Source organism: Anomaloglossus baeobatrachus, chromosome 1, assembly GCF_048569485.1.
Source record: "Anomaloglossus baeobatrachus isolate aAnoBae1 chromosome 1, aAnoBae1.hap1, whole genome shotgun sequence".
NCBI classification, from domain to species: Eukaryota; Metazoa; Chordata; class Amphibia; order Anura; family Aromobatidae; genus Anomaloglossus; species Anomaloglossus baeobatrachus.
The window spans coordinates 383,179,987-383,199,458 of record NC_134353.1 but is presented as its reverse complement, the minus strand read 5'-3'; the positions used below and the strand labels follow the sequence as shown (position 1 = coordinate 383,199,458).

The 19,472-nt window shown below is 49.9% G+C and overlaps 1 protein-coding gene across 1 annotated transcript in view; it reads right to left on the bottom strand.

Moving 5' to 3' along the window:
• The window catches only part of LOC142315122 (excitatory amino acid transporter 1-like), a 283,934-nt gene extending 265,423 nt beyond the window's left edge, over positions 1 to 18,511 (bottom strand). Inside the window, exon 1 of the mRNA XM_075352522.1 lies at positions 18,484 to 18,511. The gene's annotated coding sequence lies outside the window, so the exon portion shown is untranslated. The remainder of the gene's footprint in view (positions 1 to 18,483) is intronic.
• Positions 18,512 to 19,472: the final 961 nt, after the last annotated feature.

The following is a 19,472-nucleotide window of genomic DNA, read 5'->3' as shown; positions in this document are numbered from 1 at the left end:
TATCCCAGCAGCAGTGATCTGAATGCGCTTTTCCCGCACACTATACGCTGAAATTTCATAATAGTGTGAGTCACAGAGTGACTTACACTATTACAGCGGAAAGCCAGCTAGTAATTAGCTTGTTTTTTTGCTGCTAGAACCGTTCTCGAACGTAACTAGAACTATCGAGCTTTAGCAAAAAGCTCGAGTTCTAGTTCGATCTAGAACGGCCCCCAAAATCACTGGGACCGCGAACTGGAGAAACACGAACCGCGAACCACGCTCAACTCTAATCCAGACGCTCGAGCCACGACGATCCTGGATCCGAGCAGCCCGACTAACACCGGGGCAGCACAATTATATATGTCATTTGTCGGCAGTATATTTTTAATAAAGTTTTTTTCCCACCAAAAACTATGCAAAAAATGGCTGAGTTTTGTGCAGTGTTTTTGCACTTCCTTATTGCCTTCTGTGGTGAAAAAGCGCTGCAAAAACACTAAATGCATTGACATTTTTCATATTTAAGAAATGCTGCTTTTTTCATGTTTACTGTATTTTTCGGATTATAAGACTTTGGGACGAAAATGAGGGGTGAGTCTTAAAATCGGAATGTAGCTTACCGGGTGTGGTGGAGAGGGGTCACAGGAGGCATGGGCAATGTTGTGCGCTGTGCTGCTCTGTGCCTGGGCTACAGTGATCTGTGCAGCTGGTATCTGTGCGGGTGACAGAGGGCATCTGTGCAGACGGCGGCGGGCATCTGTGCTGGCAGTGGCAGGCATCTGTGTGGCCGGCGGCAGTGAGTATTTCAAATAATAGCGCCCAGAGTCGGCGCATGCACAGATGGAGATCTCAGCTCAAGCTCTAATTAGCGCAGGCACCGACTCCGGCCTCTATTTCTTTGAAACCCCAGTGCAGAGCAGAGCCCAGTGCCCCCAGGACAGAGCAGAGCCTGGTGCCCCCAGGACAGAGCAGAGCCCGCGGTGAGTAAATGTGACACCCTGGACTAGTCAGGTCATCCCAGGTAGTCCCATGCACACACACCCCCCTCCCTAAAAAGGTGACAGCGGCCAAGCTTGGGGGACCTTGTCGCCACCCTCCAGGTTTGATGTCCGCGCCGGGGTGGTGGAGCCGGACGGTTGGCTCCGCCCTCTGGGGCGTTCACGGGTCTGGAGGCGGGAAGGACACTAGACAAGTTCTAGAGCAGTCTGGAGAGTGGCCTTGACAGTGAAAGAGGGAGGACGAGTTCAAGGGCAGACCTGTGACCAGGCCTGCCAACAGACTACTCCGGTGGCTGGGTCGGAGCCCAGTCACCTTTGGCAAGGAGGCAGACGGTGGTGGCCGCCTGCAGGAGCTGGGATTACAGCCGGTGGAACCATAAGGACCGGGGTCGGGCGGTGGCCCGCCGGTACCAAACCGGGGAACCGATTGGAAATCGGAGCACCAGGAGGGGTACTCAGACCCAGTACAAAGCCCTGAACCGACAGGGCCAAGTCAAATCAACTGATTGAGTACTGGACTTAAGGACCTATCTCACACAAGACCTGTTAGAAGACAACAGCCCAACCATACAGGGTAAAGCCACCGCCAAGGCATAGAGACCCAAAGGGCCAGCGTCTGCGGGCAAACGGGCTCCTACAGCACACACAAGTCGGGCAGCAGACTACCGTTGCTTAGGCATAGGAGTCAAACACTCATACAAAGAGGTGCAGGAGAAAGGCGGAAACCACCAACCGATTCTGGGAGAAGCTGCAGCCAGCTGCGGGCCCCGTTCATCACCCAGTTTGGTTTACCAGAGACTCCAGTGTATTGTGTCATAGTGAGTACACCAGTGCCTTCGGGCCGCGCACCGCGCCGCACAGCATCAGCACCCAGCACGCACCCGCTCCCACGCCTCAGCACCTCCCTCGGGCCCCCGGGACAATCGCTCCCCTGCCCACGGAGGGGTCAACACCAAGCTGCGCAACACTGTCCCCGGGAGGCCTAGTTAATGGCAGCGGTGGTGTCCATCCATTCACCACAACCTGTGGGTGGCGTCACGAACTTTCATCCCCTTACAAACCACCGCGGCCCCGGCCGTGGAACACCCCCGTCAAGTCCCTGCGTCTAGCGCCAACTCCCTTGCAGAGCGACGTGACCCCCGGGTCCTTGAGGAGCTCGAGCCACCACCCACCGTACGAGCACAGATCCGAGCGGCTCGGCGGTCGCAGAGGAACCCGCGGGGCGGTACACATCTATCTGGGCCCCCCTCTGCACATCCAGCAGCATCGCCTACTCCAGCACTGCCCTTGCCTCCTGTAACCACAGCTGCCGCCCCCCTCTGGTAAGACACCACCGGATTATAAAACGGACCCCATGTTTTTTTTCCTTTTTTCCTCTAAAGTTGGAGTGCGTCTTATAATGCAGTGCATCTTATAAAATGAAAAATACAATAGTCAGGTAAAAAGGAAGCTAATGCATAAACTTCCAGAAACCTCACAGCTTTTGCTGGTACTGTAAAAAGTAGCTTTTAATTTTATTTGGTAATAAAATGTCTAGGAATAAAAAGACACCATTATGGATAAATAAAACTGTACAAAGTATAATAAAAAGAAAGGGGGTTTAAAATCTTGACTGCTGAGAATACAGAAATAGCATTTCAGGAGTATAAAGAGATCAATAGGAAATGTAAAAAAAATCAAGCAAGCAAAATTAGCTACTGAAACAAAAATCGACAAGGACATTAAAATAAATCCCAATTTTTTTTATAAATACACTGTGTGCAGAATTATTAGGCAAATGAGTATCTTGATTACATGATACTTTTTATACATGTTGTCCTACTCCAAGCTGTATAGGCTTAAGAGAAACTACCAATTAAGTAAATCAGGTGATGTCCATCTCTAATGAGGAGGGGTGTGGTGTAATGACATCAACAGCCTATATAATGTGTGCTTAATTATTAGGCAACTTCCTTTCCTTTGGCCAAATGGGTCAGAAGAGAGATTTGTCGGGCTCTGAAAAGTCCAAAATTGTGAGAGGTCTTGCAAAGGGATGCAGCAGTCTTCAAATTGCCAAACTTTTGAAGTGTGATCACTGAACAATCAAGTGTTTCATGGCAAATAGCCAACAGGGTCGCAAGAAACGTGTTGGGCAAAAAAGGTGCAAAATAACTGCCCATGAAGCTGCAAAGATGCCATTTGCGACCAGTTTGGCCATATTTCAGAGCTGCAACGTTACTGGAGTATCAAACAGCACAAGTTGTGCCATACTCAGGGACATACATAGGTAAGGATGGTTGACCTCGGGGAGATCAACATCCAACACCACGGAGACACCATCACGTGTTTCTCAACGCAGTGACACTAGAACAAGGCCCCCTGGGAAAATATGCAAAACAAGAATGCCGCGGAGACACCATCACATGTTTCTCAACGCTGGCAAGAAACTAGCCAGGTCTTTCCAAGAACGCGCCTTAAGCCTATTCTTATGAATGAAAAGTTAAGAGGAGCCAGTAAAAATAGCTGTTGGTTATTTTACATCCACGGCTGAATAATTACATTTACATCAACATAAAACAATGAAAATCATTGTTTTAAAGTGGTTGTCCTTTATTCGGACAACCCCTTTTCACTCCCTTGTCCACTCCCATAAAAATAAACAAGTCTATACTCCCCTCCGGTGCGGCCGCAGTTCCAGCAATGTCTAAAGCCGCGTTCCTGGGGCCCACGTGACATTGTCAGCGCCAGCTTGCTTTCCCTACCTTCGGAGATTTGAACAAGATGTGTGCGGTGCGCTGACTTCCTGCTCAATTGTCCAAAGGCAGAGAGACAGATGCCAGCATTGATTGGTCTCGGAGTTTGCATGTCAAAATGTCACGTGGGTCCTGGGAACTTAGTTTTAGACATTGCTGAAACTGCAGCCACACCGGAGGGGAGTATAGGCTTATTTATTTTTACAGGGGCGAACAACGGGAATCAGAAAGGGTTGTCCAAGTAGTGGACAAACCCTTTAAATAGCAAGAGTGAAGAAAATACCAAGATAAAAAGCATATATGCTATTTGGACAGAAATATTGTGACACACCACTTAATCTGGTCCCATTTCCACCAAAGGAAAAATCAAGCACCTAGCCAGTCTGTCTTTGCTTTGGTAATATTAAGGCTGGAGGCACATTAGCGTATGGCATCCAATACGAGAGCAACGGATGCAATATGCTAAAGACCTCAGGCTCAGGCTCTGCTGTGAGCATGAGCCGAGTGTCATGCGACTGTGACCTGATCTTGCGATCGGGTCACAGCTGCAAAGCGGAGGACGGGTGCCGCGGAGGAGAAGGATGTGTTAATCTCCCTATCTCCTCCATTGTCAGCCTGTGCGTATATCGCACTGCACTTGGATAACATCCGAGTGCAGTCCGATATTTCTCTCGCACCCATAGACATTGTCCTACATGGGGCCGAGTGCAATGCGAGATTTTCTCACATTGCACTCGTGCAAGACATATGCAAGTGTGACTCTGCCCTAAGAATGGGTCATGCTAAAGAGCTCACTGAGTAAAAGCGTGCTACTAATAGGATGTCACTGCTGTAAATCAGTTCATCTTATTTTTCCCTTTCAAATATTGAACGATAAACTATGAGTGGCATGACTTTAAAGGGGAGGTAATTAGGAATCACAGGAACTGAGGCCACAAAGTGGCAGACCGCTTAAACCCTTCACCTACAGGCTGTTTGTTTTTTGCTCCCCTTCTTCCAAGAGCCAGAACTTTTTTATTTTTCCGTCAATCTTGCCCTATAAGGGTTTGTTTTTTGAGGGACGAGTTATAATTTTAAATGAAACAATGAGTTTTATCATATAGTGTACTGGAAAACGGCAAAAAAATTCCAAATGCGGAAAAATTGCAAAAGAAAAAGTGCGATTGCACGATTGTTTTTGGCGTATTTTATTCACCGTGTTCACTCTATGGCAAAATTGACATGTCTGTGTGATGCCTCAGGTTGGTGTGAGTTCGCAGATACCAAACATGTATAGGTTTACTTTTATCAAAGGGGTTAAAACAATTCAGAAGTTTGTTCAAAAAAGTGGCATACATTTTGCACAATTTTCCGCGATCCATAGCGTTCTCATTTTTCGGAATATGGGTCTCAGTGATGGCATTTTTAGCATCTTGAGCAGACATTTTAAACGGTACCATTTTTTGCGCAGACGCTACGTTTTGATTGCCTGTTATTACATTTTGCGTAAAATTTGTGGCAACCAAAAAACGTAACTTTGGTGTTTGGAATTTTTTGACGCTACACAATTTACCGATCAGATTAACTGATTTTATATTTTGATAGATCGGGCATTTCTAAACATGGCAATACCAAATATATGTCCGGTATATTTTTTTTTATCAGTTTAACTTTTAAATGGAGCAAATAGGGGATGATTTGAACTATTAGATTTTTTTTCTTTCTTTAAAAAAAAAAAATATTTTTTTTTTTACATTTTTTATTTATTTTACTAGTCCCCCTATGGGACTATAAGGATCAGCAATCTGATCGCTTGTTCATTTCTGTTGATCAGAGCAGCACAGCTCTGATCAGCAGAAATGCTGCGTTCTTGTTAGAGCCGCTACTCTGCCGGCTGTGACAGGAACTACGTCATGATAATGACAGGAGCCATCACATGACCCTATACTTCCAAGGCAACCATCAGCTCTGATTTTTTCTTTAGTAAATTGGTGAGCACACGTAATATGGGGAAATAAGGTGCTAGCAAATAGGGGGGGGGTCTTAGGCCTTAACTGTACTAAAGTCCAGTCCCACACAAGGCAGGCCATCCAGACAAAGCACGCTATCTGCAAGGCACCTGTGACCACTTGTTTACACTGAACGCTTTGGGATAACTATCCCCAGTCTTCATACAATGGATCACTGCCCATACCTTAGAACCCACAATAATTTAAAGGAATATCACATACCCGGCCTGACTCTGACACATAGCGTGTCTCTATCTACAAGTGCTGTACATTTGAACACCGCTTCCTCACTAGATGGTTACATTCCACCATATACTTACCTTCTGTTGTACACAGCTTGCCAATTTGTGAATAATTTATGTCTTGGCCTTAAGTTTCTTTTCATAGTGATTGTAACTATACATGCTTATTCCACTATTCTCTACCCATGGAAGCGACCATATAAGTAAGACTGGTTAGGTCAAAACGTCAGCTATTTTTTCGCCCTTGATACACACACTTTGGCCTTTCCTTGTGTTATCTAATCCCTGTAAATAAACTCAGTTTATTTATTAATGTATTACATACATTGTATATTGACAGTGAGTCACACTAGCAGGCACATGAGCTGCAGTTCTGGCAGTGATAAATCTCCTGCTGATAAAACCTTCATTGTAAGTAAACAGCACACACAGTGATAAGTGACATCACTGAATTCAGTGTTTTAACCCATACATCATGCTATACTCATTACATAGCAAAAATCTGCCAACACATTCCCTTTATTAGGAGCACAAAATCTGTGCCCTCGGGAGTTTCATGTGCATGGATTTCCAAGCTCGGGAATTCCATGCCCAAGTAGTTGCATGCAAGTCTACATCACCAAGCACAAGTGGTGTAAAAGCACTCCACCACTGGGGGGCAGTGGAAATGTGTTCTGTAGAGTGGCAATTCACACTGACAGTGTGCCGCCCCCGTGTGCCGCCCCCGTGCCAGCAGCCGGTGCTACTCGGATCCGGATCTACGGTGCGGCTCGAGGGGTCCTCCGCACCCGAGGGTTGCACGGACACTCCGAATAAAAAGGGGGGGGGATGTATTTATACGGGATTGTTTGTAAGAGGTCTGTGACGCCACCCATGGTGAGTGATGAGATGCAGCACCACTGCTGCCGTTGCGGGGCTCCCAGGGACGTTGGGCTGGCAGCTGAATGTTAACCTCCGTGGGTAGGGATGGATGTCCCGGGGCCCAGTGTCTCTATGTTGAGGATGGTGAGTGCAGGGGCCGGCGCACCCGGCCAGACCGGGGGTGTTACTCACGGTCGAAGAAAGCACACGAGTCCTGTGGTAAACCAAGGTGATGGTGGCCGGCTGCCGCAGACGGGTGTATCTGATCCCCCACCCGGGTTGGTAGTCAAAGTCTCTCTCCTCTGTACTCTGCAGTGTTTTGTAGGTAGGACTTCCCGGTGTGAAACACGGGAGTCCGCTTCCGGTCCTTTGGTTGGGAGCTGTGCCCGTCTGAGCTGACCCTTGGGATCTACAGGCCCTGGCGGTGGCCCTATCTCTCTCTGTGGGTGGTTGTCTACTTTTCGGGACTTAGGTTGGGACAGGACCTAAAATCCTGCCCTCAATTGGTTAATAGCTAGAACGTCGGTGCCAGTCCTGGCTTCAGGGTCCAAGTACCCCCTCTGTGCACACGGTTTTCGGGTCGGTTCTCCGGTGTCGGTACATGGCAGGCTCCAACCATGTCCCGGTCCACCTCGGATATCTAGCTGCCGTCTTCCTATCTTCTGCAGACCTAAATCCTGCCCTCAGTTGGTTAAATAGCTAGGCCGTTTGTGCCGGTCCTGGCTTCAGGGTCCAAGTACCCCCTCTGTGCACATGGTTTCCGGGTCGGTTCTCTGGTGTCGGTACCGGCGGGCTCCAACCCTGTCCCGGTCCACCTCAGATCTCCGGCTGCTGTCTTTCCGTCTCCTGCAGACTCTGGCTGCAGTCTGCCACCTAGCCAAGGTGTCAGGGCTCTGACCCTGGCACCTGTCAGCTTGCACCTCCACTCCAAACTTAACCTTCAACTAATCTGACTCTTTTTCCCGCCCCGGGCTCTCCTGATCCCTAGGTGGGCGTTCCCTATCCACCTGGTCCCGCCCACTGGTGTATCCGTCCTTCCCTGAGGGGGTGACTAGGGTTTCAGGTAGGCTGATTTAACCCTTCGTGGGATGGGTGTTATGTGGGGGCTTACATGTTCAACTACCTGGTTTTCCAGGGCGCTACATTCCCCCTTGGTTGAATACAGGCCGTCCGCGGACTGTCCGACCACCACCATTTATTTTTAACGGGAACTGAAAAGTATAAAAGACAAAATTTACAAGTATAAATAACATATTTACATTTTCTTCCCTTATGGGAGGCACATTTCTTAAACGTTGCACATTTAAACAGAATGGGACGGACATTGCTCCCACCCAAACAAGCCTGACCCTGGTGCCACCTCTAAGAACTGGTTGGCACCCCTTTTCCCAAGTCCAGGAACGGGTCCAGGTGACGCCCACACGCGACGGGTAAAAAGTTCCTTACCCGGCAGTCCTTGTCACAGGTTCCCAAGTCCGGGGACCCCTGGCCTGGAGGTTAGTCCCCGGTTTTGGTGGTGACCGTGCCTCAGCCGACTCTACCACAGGCCCTTCCTCCAATCTGCCTCTCCAGTGGCTGCCGTGAGCAACAAGGGTTGCCATGAATTATTTACAAGACCCAATAGTTATGGGGTTGGTTTTCCAGTCCAAAGCCATGGTCCATGAACTGTAAAACTTGTAACGGGGTTAACTCAGCTGTGGGTAGCCGGGAACGGCTACCTTAGCAACTGTCTTCACTTGAAGATGGCGGAGGGGGAGGTGGAGACACATCTTTTCTTCCATCTTCCCCCACTTCTTTACATCGAGGGCAAACCACCCCCTCTCTCTGCAGTGCCGGGTATAGGAGACCAGCTCTCCTGGCTCCAGGTCACGATCCGGGTGACCCATGGGCAAACGAGGGGCCACATCCCTCAGGGATACAAAAATCTCGGCTTCCAGGCCCGGCTCATAGATAAAGCCCCATCCCTCCTGATGGTTAAAGTGCTGGACCTGTCTTTGGAACGTCGGGCCCCGCACCCGGAAGTTGCCTGCCGGAGGTTATCTTTCTCCTGGATGGTCCTGTTCAGGACTTTGGCCTTACGCTTCTCCCTGGCCAGATCTCCGTCTTCAGCTGCTGCCGCTGCCACTCCCAATACGGAGTACAGGTTCTGCACTCTGCTGCCTCCTGGGCTTGAACCATCTGGACGCCCTCACTGCCAGCTACGACTGGGCTCACATAAAGTGGAAGAGGGCTCCGTTGATCCGCGGCCTGCTCTGCCACCCTGCAGGAGCATCCCGGCTGCGCCTCAGCCGGGACTGGGTACTGGGGAGCGGCCGGCGTCTTTGCCAACTTCCGATCAGGCGTCGCCTCTGCTGCGGACGGGCGGATTGCCGGGACCAACGTCATTGAGTGCGCTGCCGTCTCAAGGATCGGGGATGATGTCATCTCTGGTGCGGCCGGGTTCGGGGCCGGAGGGGATGTCTTCCGGGCTTTGGTCTTTTGCGGGGCTGTTACGGGTGTCGCGGCAGTGGCGTGCTCGTGGCCCGAGGACCCCGTTGCCGGGTCCTCGCAGGCAGATGGAACGGGTACCGCTACCGTGGCTGGTGGCAGCAGTCCGAGCGTGGCACCAGCTACAGGTATGGGCAGCGCGGCATGGCGGACAGGGGCAGACCGAGCTCCTCAGCCTGTTGGGCCGGTCCCGCTGGGACATAGGGGCGTGGGTCGCTTACCCGCTCCTCCGAGGTAATCTCCACTTCGCGGGCCCGGACAGCTGCAGCCAGTTCCTGCATTTCGGCAGTCCATCTTTTTAGTAGAAAGTTGGCCTGGGCCTGGATTCTTCGGCACATCCGTGTTGTCTGGGCTTCCACCCAGTCGGCAGTCTCGGGGGTAATTCCTTCCATCTTCGGGTTGCCGGTCCAGTCAGACAGCCTCTCAAAGTGGTGTCCAGTAATGGAAGATTGCAGAGTCCTGGTGTCCCTGCCTCTTATTTCCTCGGATCACATGCCGTTGTTCTCGCCCGCCCCCCTGGTTTTTCGGGAGCAGTCCTCTGATGCGGTTTGCTAGTTTCGATTTCTACCTCAGGGTTTACCTTCCGGCCTTGTTCCCAGGGGGCGGGGCTTCAGCTTCTTTCTCGAGGATGAAGACACTGGGTTGTTGTTTTCGTGCCCAAAAATGGCGGCAAAGATGGTGGCGGTTTTTCAAAAATTTCTAACCGGAGAACCGCTGACAGTCCAGAACAGGGCGCACTTTCACCGGGTAGGTGAATGGGTAAGAATCCTGTTCTTGATGCCAGTTTTCGGGGTGTACCGCCCCCATGCCAGCAGCCAGTGCTGCTCGGATCCGGATCTACGGTGCGGCTCGAGGGGGCCTCCGGACTCAGGGGCCGCGTGGACACTCCGAATAAAAAGGGGGGATGTATTTATACGGGATTGTTTGTAAGATGTCTGTGATGCCACCCAGTGTGTGTGGTGAGATGCAGCACCACCGCTGCCATTGTGGGTCTCCCGGGGACGTTGGGCTGGCAGCGGGGCCCAGTGTCTCTATGTTGAGGATGGTGAGTGCAGGGACCGGCACACCCGGCCAGGCCGGGGGGTGTTACTCACGGTCGAAGAAAGCACACAAGTCCTGTGGTAAACCAAGGTGATGGTGGCCGGCTGCCGCAGACGGGTGTATCTGATCCCCCACCCGGGTTGGTAGTTAAAGTCTCTCTCCTCTGCACTCAGTGTTTTGTAGGTAGGACTTCCCGGTGTGAAACACGGGAGTCCACTCCCGGTCCTTTGGTTGGGAGCCGTGCCCGTCTGACGCTGACCCTTGGGATCTACAGGCCCTGGCGGTGGCCCTATCCCTCTCTGTGGGTGGTTGTCTACTTTTCGGGACTTAGGTTGGGACAGGACCTAAAATCCTGCCCTCAATTTGTTAATAGCTAGGCCGTCGGTGCCGGTCCTAGCTTTAGGGTCCAAGTACCCCCTCTGTGCACACGGTTTTCGGGTCGGTTCTCCGGTGGCAGTACCAGCGGGCTCCAACCATGTCCCGGTCCACCTCGGATCCCCGGCTGCCATCTTCCCATCTCCTGCAGACTCTGGTAACCGTCTGCCACCTAGCCAAGGTGTCAGGGCTCCGACCCTGGCACCTGTCAGCTTGCACCTCCACTCCAATCTTAACCTTCAACTAATCTGACTCTTTTTCCCGCCCCGGGCTCTCCAGACCCCTAGGTGGGCGTTCCCTATCCACCTGGTCCCGCCCACTGGTGTGTCCGTCCTTCCCTGAGGGGGGTGACTAGGGTTTCAGGTCGGCTGATTTAACCCTTCGTGGGATGGGTGTTATTGGGGGCTTACATGTTCAACTACCTGGTTTTCCAGGGCGCTACAACAGTCTGATGGAAAGATCTAGAGATGGCGAGTTCCAACATTGCCCTGTACCAACTGTAAAGTTTTGTGGATGATGGTAATGCTGTGTGGGTGGTTTTTTTTTAAGGGTTGACCTAGGCCACTTAGTTTCAGTGAATGGAAAATCATAATGTACCGCCCCGCGGGCTCGGCTGCGACTGCCCAGCCGCTCGTATCAGTGCTCATACTGCGGGTGGTGGCTCGAGCCTCTCATTGACCCGGGGGTCACGTCGCACTGCAAGGGAGTTGGCGCTACACGCGGGGACTTGCGTGAGGAATTCCACGGCGGTGGTTTGGTTTGGATTATAAGTTCGTGACGCCACCCACGGGTTGTGGTGAATAGATGGACACCACCGCTGCCGTTGACTAGACCTCCTGGGGACGGTGTTGCGCAGCTTGGTGTTGACCCCTCCGTGGGTAGGGGAGTGATGGTCCCGGGGGCCCGAGGGAGGTGCTGAGGCAGGGGAGCGGGTTGGACGCTGGTGCGGTGCGGCGCGGTGCGTGGCCCGAAGGCACTGGTGTACTCACTCTGACACAATACACTCGAGTCTCTGGTAAACCAAATGGAGTGATGAACGGGGCCCGCAGCCGGCTGCAGTTTCTCCCGGTATAGGTTGGTGGTTTCCGCCTTTCTCCTGCACCTCTGTGTGTAAATGTTTGATTCCTATGCCTAGACACCGGTAGACCGCTCCCCGACTTGTATATGCCGTAGGAGCCAGTTTGCCCGCAGATGCTGGCCCTGGGTCTCTATGCCTTGGCGGTGGCTTTACCCTGTATGGTTAGGCTGTTGTCTTCTAACGGGACTTGTGTGGGATAGGTCCTAAAGTCCAGTCTGCAATCAGTTGATTTGACTCGGCCCTGTCAGTTCGGGGCTTCGTCTGAGTACCCCTCCTGGTGCTCCGGTTTCCAATCGGTTCCCCGGTTCAATACCGGCGGGCCACCGCCCGACCCCGGTCCCTACGGTTCCACCGGCTGTAATCCCAGCTCCTGCAGGCGGCCACCACTGTCTGCCTCCTTGCCAAAGGTGACTGGGCTCCGACCCAGCCACCGGAGTAGTCTATGGCAGGCCTGGGCGCAGGTCTGCCCTTGGACTCAACCATCCTCCTTCACTGTCAAAACTACTTTCTCTGTCAACTTGAACTTGTGTCTGTGTTTTCTCGCCTCCAGGCCTGTGAACTCCTTGGTGGGTGGAGCCAACCATCTGGCTCCGCCCCCTGGTGTGGACATCAAACCTGGAGGGTGGTGACAAGGTTTTTAGTTTGACTGATGTCACCTAATCGGGAGGGGGGTGTGGTGTTGTGTGTGACTACCTGGGACGACCTGACTAGTCCAGGGCGTCACATTAACACTTAACCATACCAAGACATTTTGGATGAAAATGTAGGTATTGCATGCCTGGGATCAGTTTGGGTAAGGCGCTTTTCTGTTCCACCATGACTGCGCTCCATTGCAGAAAACAAGGTCCATAAAGGCAATTTAGGATGAATAATGTTTTTGGTGTGGAAGAACTTGACTCAACCACACAGAGCTCTGATCTTTACTTAATTGAACACCTTTGAAATGAACTAGAACAGAGATTGCAAACCAGGCCATCGCATCCAAAATCAATAAATAAAGATTCGGCATTAAAATTTGTATGATCCATTTTTTGTCCAAATCATTGAGGTAACACATAGTATATATTCTTGGGAGGCATCTGTTCATAATTGATTTAGTATTTATTCAGTGATTATTTAGAAGGATAACAGACGTGTACAGCCCAAGGTCAACAAAGTGAACAGCTACCGATTATCACAGAACAGGATTAAAATCAGAATCTGGATTCAGTTTAGTTGGCAGGAACCTGATGAGAAGAATAGCGTCCTTGTAGCTTTCGCTTATCACTTTCACTTAATACGACTAGTTATCTGAATCAACGATTAACAATGAACCTAGCATTCGCTTTCTGTGCCAGATACTTTTGCAGGGATGGGTTAGAATTGACATTATGACTGTTTACTCTAGGAAAGGTTATGATGCAAAGACAAATACTGGCATTCGTCTCCTAGAAAATTTCCTGTTAAAAATATAAAATAAATAGACACCATTTAGTTAAGTGTTTTGCGGGCTACCTTTACAAAAGGTGGATTTTGCTTTTCATTAGAAGTATGCCAAAACAACACTCTTGGCATCTGCTGTATGACTTGAGCCCTATGGATATGTTTGGTGGATTTGCAATGATTAGTGATGGGCAAGCATTAAAATTATTGAACGCTTGTTACTCAATTCGAGCTGGTCAGACACTCGGACGAGCTCAACGTGAGTAACGAGTATTATTGAAAGTCAATAATTGGCCTGTTCAAGTCTGCCCACATACAGCCAGCCATGACAAAGCCTTTCTGGTAGGAGGAAGGGCAGATTTTTTTTTTTGCTTTTTTTGGTCACACTACTTCCGAGAACGTTTTGTTATTCCCTCAGGAGAGTTAGAGACTGCGACTGGCTCTCCCTGGGATGCCTGCACATATCATGCACTGAATCAAGCCTGTGCATTATGGTCGTTTCACAGAAAAAATATCCAAGTGTCGCGGGTGGAGGAGGGGACGCCGCGCTCTCCCTCTGCTCGGGTCCGGCTGCCGCTGCTGCTGCGGCCTCTGCTGCTCGATGGCTCGAGCGATGTGCCGGATCCCGGGGACTCGAGCGGCGCTCCTCGCCCGTGAGTGAAAAGGGGATTGGTTTTGGGGATTTATTGTCCGTGACACCACCCACGGTTGTGGTGATTGTGTGGACACCACTGCTGCTCTGTATGGGGATCCCGGGAGTGATGGTATGGAGCAGCTAGATGTTGGCCCTCCCCTCCATGGGTAGGGGGTTGGTGGTCCTGGGGCCCGATGATGGGGAGTTAGGATGGTTGACAGGCGGGTTATGGGGCCTGTTGAGGTGCAGGGACGCAGAGGCAGCGCTGTGCCGCACGGCACGGAGGTACTCACTCAGCCCAAGGATGATGACACAGTTCACGGTAAACAAGCGGCTGGTTGGGCGGCTCCCTCGGACGGCTGCGGTGTTGATATTACCTGCAAGTTAGCGGTGACTGTCTCTTTCCTGCACCTAAATACGGTTGTTGGTAGCGATGGATTCCCACCGGTAACCCGCTCCCCAGCTTGGATATGAGCCGGAAGAGCCCCTCTTTTGCCCGCAGGCGCTGGCCCTGAGAAACTGGTGCCTTGGCGGTGGCGGTGTCTCTCCAATATGGTTGGACGGTTGCCTTCAATCTGGACTTTGGCTGTTTGGAGACCCAGGAGGTCCCCTTTACTGACGGATTTGGCAAATTCACGGCGACTCCAAGCCTTGCCGGGATCCGAAAGGCCCCTGCCAATGGTGCTGGCTTCTCTTTGTGTACCGGTCCGGTACCGCCGGGCCACCACCCGTCCACAGTCCTTACGGTAGACTCCAATAGGCCACTCCTGCAGACGGTCACCGCCGTCTGCCAACCTCGCTGTCTCAGTCCGGGGCACACACCCGGACCAACTTCAGGCTCTCTTACTGTCACCTTCTCCTTCACTTCAACTCCTCTCACTTGCTCCTCTACCACCTCCCTCTCCTTCAAACTCTAAACTTCATCTCCTGGTTTTCCCGCCTCCAGGACTGTGAACTCCTCGGTGGGCGAAGCCAACCGCCTGGCCCACCCCCTGGTGTGGATATCAGCCCCTGGAGGAAGGCAACAAGGATTTTGTGTTCTGACCTTGGTGTTCCTGCAGGGAATGTGGGGTGTGTGGTGGTGTCATGACCTGTGACCCCTGGCTTGCCCAGGGCATCACACAAGCACCCATGATACCGAGCTTCTCGAGTACCCAAGCATGCCAATGCTTGATCGGGTACCGAACATGTTATGATCTCATCTGGTGCATAGGTCATAGATGCATTGAGGTCATACCTATTATGGCTATGTGCGCACATTGCGTATTTGCATGCAGTTACTCTTTAATCTGCACCGCACCGTAACTGCATGCGTCCTGCGTCCCCAGCATAATCTATGAAGATTATGCAGGAGATGTGCGCACGTGGCGTATTAGAGCGCAGCGCTTCGGCTGCTGCCCGAAGCGCGTGTTCTAAGAAGTGACATGTCACTTCTTTCCTGCGCTCTGCATGCAATCCCCACTCTGTCTATGGGAGGGTCTGCACTCAAAGCGCATGGAATCGGCTTTTTTTTTTCATTACAGACTCTTCCTGCAGCGATTTGAAGCGCATGTGTGCTGTTCAAATCGCTGCAGAAATTTCTGCAGGGACAGAACGCTACGTGCGCATATAGCTATCTCAGATGTCTGAGGCTGCGTGCCAACGATGAGCTTTTCATGTTGCAGAATTTCTGCACCTATTACGTAAATTAGGTTACATATGATTTTTCATTGATTTTTTTGGGTTTGTTTTTTTACATGCTCTTATTATTTTTTTGTCTCTTGTTGGTATGTCATGCTTTAAGTCAGGGGTTGGGGAACCTCCAGCCCACGGGCTGTATTCAATAACTTCTTCTGTGGTCCCCAGGCAGATTCCCAGGGACTGCAGTGCTTGGGTGACAGCCGCGGCTTGCTGGCTGCTGGCCTTTTAAACCCCCCACACAGCATTACACTGCGACTCCTGCACTGAAGGATTACATCCCCACGGTTGCCAGTGCCAGAGTGAGGATGTACTTTGTGGGCGGGGTAGATGCGAGGTGTGCTGCACTCCCATCCCACAGAAGAAGAGCGGCTGCCTCAGCGTCCCCCAGGTATGTCTGAATCCCCAGCACTCCCCCAGTGCTCTCAGTGCCCCCCAGCCTCCACCAGGGCTCTCTGTGACCCAAGCCTCCACCAGGGCTCTCTGTGCCCCCCAAGCCTCCACCAGGGCTCTCTGTGCCCCCCCCAAGCCTCCACCAGGGCTCTCTGTGCCCCCTTAGGCTCCACTAGGGTTCTCTGTGCTCCCCCAACCTCCACCAGGGCTCTCTGTGCCAGCCCCAGGCTCCACCAGGGCTCTGTGCCCCAGCCTCCCCCATAGCTGTCTGAGCCCCCAACCTCCACCATGGCTCTCTGTGCCCACAGCTATGTATATACCCCCAGCAATGTTTGTGCCCCATAGCTAAGTATATACCGCCAGCAATATTCGTGCCCCCCAGCTATGTCTGTGCTCCCCACCAATGATGTATATACCACCAGCGATGTCTGTGTCCCTCAGTGATGTATGTACCCCCCAGTGAGGCCTATGCCCTACAGCCACGTCTATGCCCTGCAGCTTTCCTAGTGATGTATATTCCTCCCAGCCCTCTCCAATGATGTATTTTCCCTCAGCATCTCTTTTGATGTCTATGCCTCCCAGCCTCCCCAGTCATGTCTATGTCTCAGCCTGTGATGTAAATGCCCAGCCTCCCCAGTGATGTATATTCCTCCCAGCATTTCCCTGTGATGTATATGCCCCCAGCCCCTCCTGTGATGTCTACGCAGAAGTCCCAGCGTCTCCTATGTGATATATATACAGCCGTCTCAGCCAACTCAAACCTTGAAAAACAGTTATGAGAAGTAACAAGATCAATATTGCCTAATATCAGCCGCACCAAAGAGAAGCCACTCCAGCCACCACAGTGAGTTAATTGTTTGACCAAATATAGAAGGGTAATTTTCAAGTTGATTATTTTGTGCAACCCCTGAAGGCTGGTAGAAATTTCCAAATGGCCCCCGGTAGCAAAAAGGTTCCCCACCTCTGATTTAAATAAAGCTGCATTTTTAATACTTCCTGGTATTTGGCTTTGACAAAAATGTACTGATATACTTCTCTGCAGATTATATTTGTTTTTTATGCATTTCTGCTGTGAAAAATGCACTAAGGCTATGTGCGCACGTTGCGTAAATACATGCAGTTACGCTGCGCTTTGTAGCACAGCGTAACTGCATGCGTCCTGCGTCCCCTGCATAATCTATGGAGATTATGCAGGGGCCGTGTGCACGTGGCGTTTTAGAGCCCAGCGCTTCGGCTGCTGCCAGAAGCGCGCGTTCTAAGAAGTGACATGTCACTTCTTCCGTGTGCTTTGCCGGCAGCCCCTGCTCTGTCTATGGCAGGAGCTGCAGGCAGAGCGCATGGAATCGGCCTTTTTTTTTTCACTACGGACATTTTCTGCAGCGATTTGAAGCGCACGTGTGCTCTTCAGATCGCTGCAGAAAATTCTGCAGTGACTGTACGCAACGTGCGCACATAACCTTAGAACACATGTGCATTTTTTACCTGAAGACCTTCCACATCTAATACAAGTCTATGGCGAAAATCTGCACAGAAAAACTCAGAATATTCGCAAGAGAAATTAACATGTTGCACGGCGGGTCAGATTACACTCAGTAATAAGCACAGATTACACTGAGTAATAAGCACAGTGGGCAGGAGATTTCTAGAAATCCCATCCACTTTGCTGAACAGTTTTGGATGTAGTGAAAATACACAAAACACACCAAAAAAAAAGACAAAAAACGCAGGGTCAAAGACGCAATAAAAATGCATGTAAATTAGTAGTCTAATTTATATAATAGGAGCAGAAATTCTGCAACATAAAAAAAAAAGGAAAAAAACTCACCAAAAGCTCATTGTGGGGACATGGCCTAATATTCAAAATGTCTATGAGACGGACAGATGCGCAATAAAATATAACTGACGATAAAACTGCAAGATGTGACCATCCCTGTCCCTGTGTAAATATTTCACACCTATTTTCCCTAAAATACATTCCTAAGAAATAACAATTGAGGACGGAGAGATAAAACATACAAATTACAGGTGAGGTTTTTTATGCTTTAGCACTTACAGGAATATATAGTAAATATATTCAGTGACAAACTTCAATACTCGCCTAGTTTCATTAATTACCATCTGAAAACCAAGAACTGTCAAATGTGAAAATCTGAATTTTAATATTTGTCCTCAATTTTTTTTTTAGCAGCTAAAAAGCCAGACAGACAATGCCAAGAATCTGCCACTGGAAATACTTGTTCCTGATAATATAGCCGCATTGACACTCCGTTCCATTGGACTTTTACACGTTTCTGGGCTATTATTTGTTAACTATGATGAGTAGAAATCCATGTTCAGCCAGGGCAGAATTACGTTAGTGCTCTGAATGCTGGCTTGTATATCAAAATATCTTATATCTATACTTAATGCCAAGTTGTCCAATAGTCAGTGAAAGAGTTAATGAGGCAGACTCCTATTATTCCAAAAATTAAATGCCCAATCTATAGGAAATTCACGTCCATTAAGGCATAAAGTGCAGCGTATATAAAATCATCCATAAAATGGCATTGCACAGATAAACACAGCTGTATACTTACAGTGGAAGCGGAGCACACACCATATGGATTGAGAGAACTTGCATAGCTGGAAGCAAAAGGGTGGAGGAGTGCGACTGTGGGTGGGGAGTAACCCTTTTGACGCCAAATGTATCTTAACTACTTTGCATATTAGTGTGTTATCTCAAGAGGTTTTGCAGTCATTTGTCTGAAGCAGAATTATTAGGTCACTATGCTCCTGTTCTGGGCTGACAAGTTAGGAGCTCAGCATTCACCTTCCGAAGGTCTATATTCCAACTTTACTAATGGTTTACGCTATATATCCATAACACAAATACATTGAACTGGTTGTGCTGGTATGATTCTTCTGTGATGTTAACAGCTGCCCAAAAGATTTTAACCCTTTTCATTTTACGTATAATACAGCATGCTACATGATATTACCATTCTAAAACCTGGTGAAGGTCATCAATCTGAAGGGTTTACCATATAGGAATATGTGGTTAATTTATACCGGACTTTGCAGCCAAAATTCCAGTATCTAGGGGTGTGTGATGACTGGTTGTCACACTTGGGAAAACTGTATCTGTTTTTTGGGGGGCTTATAGCTGCATTTTTTCTACAAATTCCTTGGCTAAAAACCACATTATTCTTATACTCACTTATATAGCGCCATTAATTCCACAGCAATTTACAGATGTGATCATGACTGTCCCCATTGGAGCTCACCATCTACATTTCACATGTGGCGATACTGAAGCAAAATGTCTTCCAAATGGACAAATACCTGACGCATACTACCAAACTGGATACAAAGTGGTTTAAGCATAAAAAAAGTCAATGATTTGGAGTGGCCATCACAAAGCCCTGATCTCAATCCTCTTGAAAATATATGGGCAAAGCTGAAAAGGCAGGTGCGAGCAAGGTGACCTACAAACATGGCTCAGTTACACCAGTTCTGTCAGGAGGAATGGGCCCAAATTACTACCAACTATTGTGAGAAGCTTGTGGAAGGATATCCAAAACGTCAC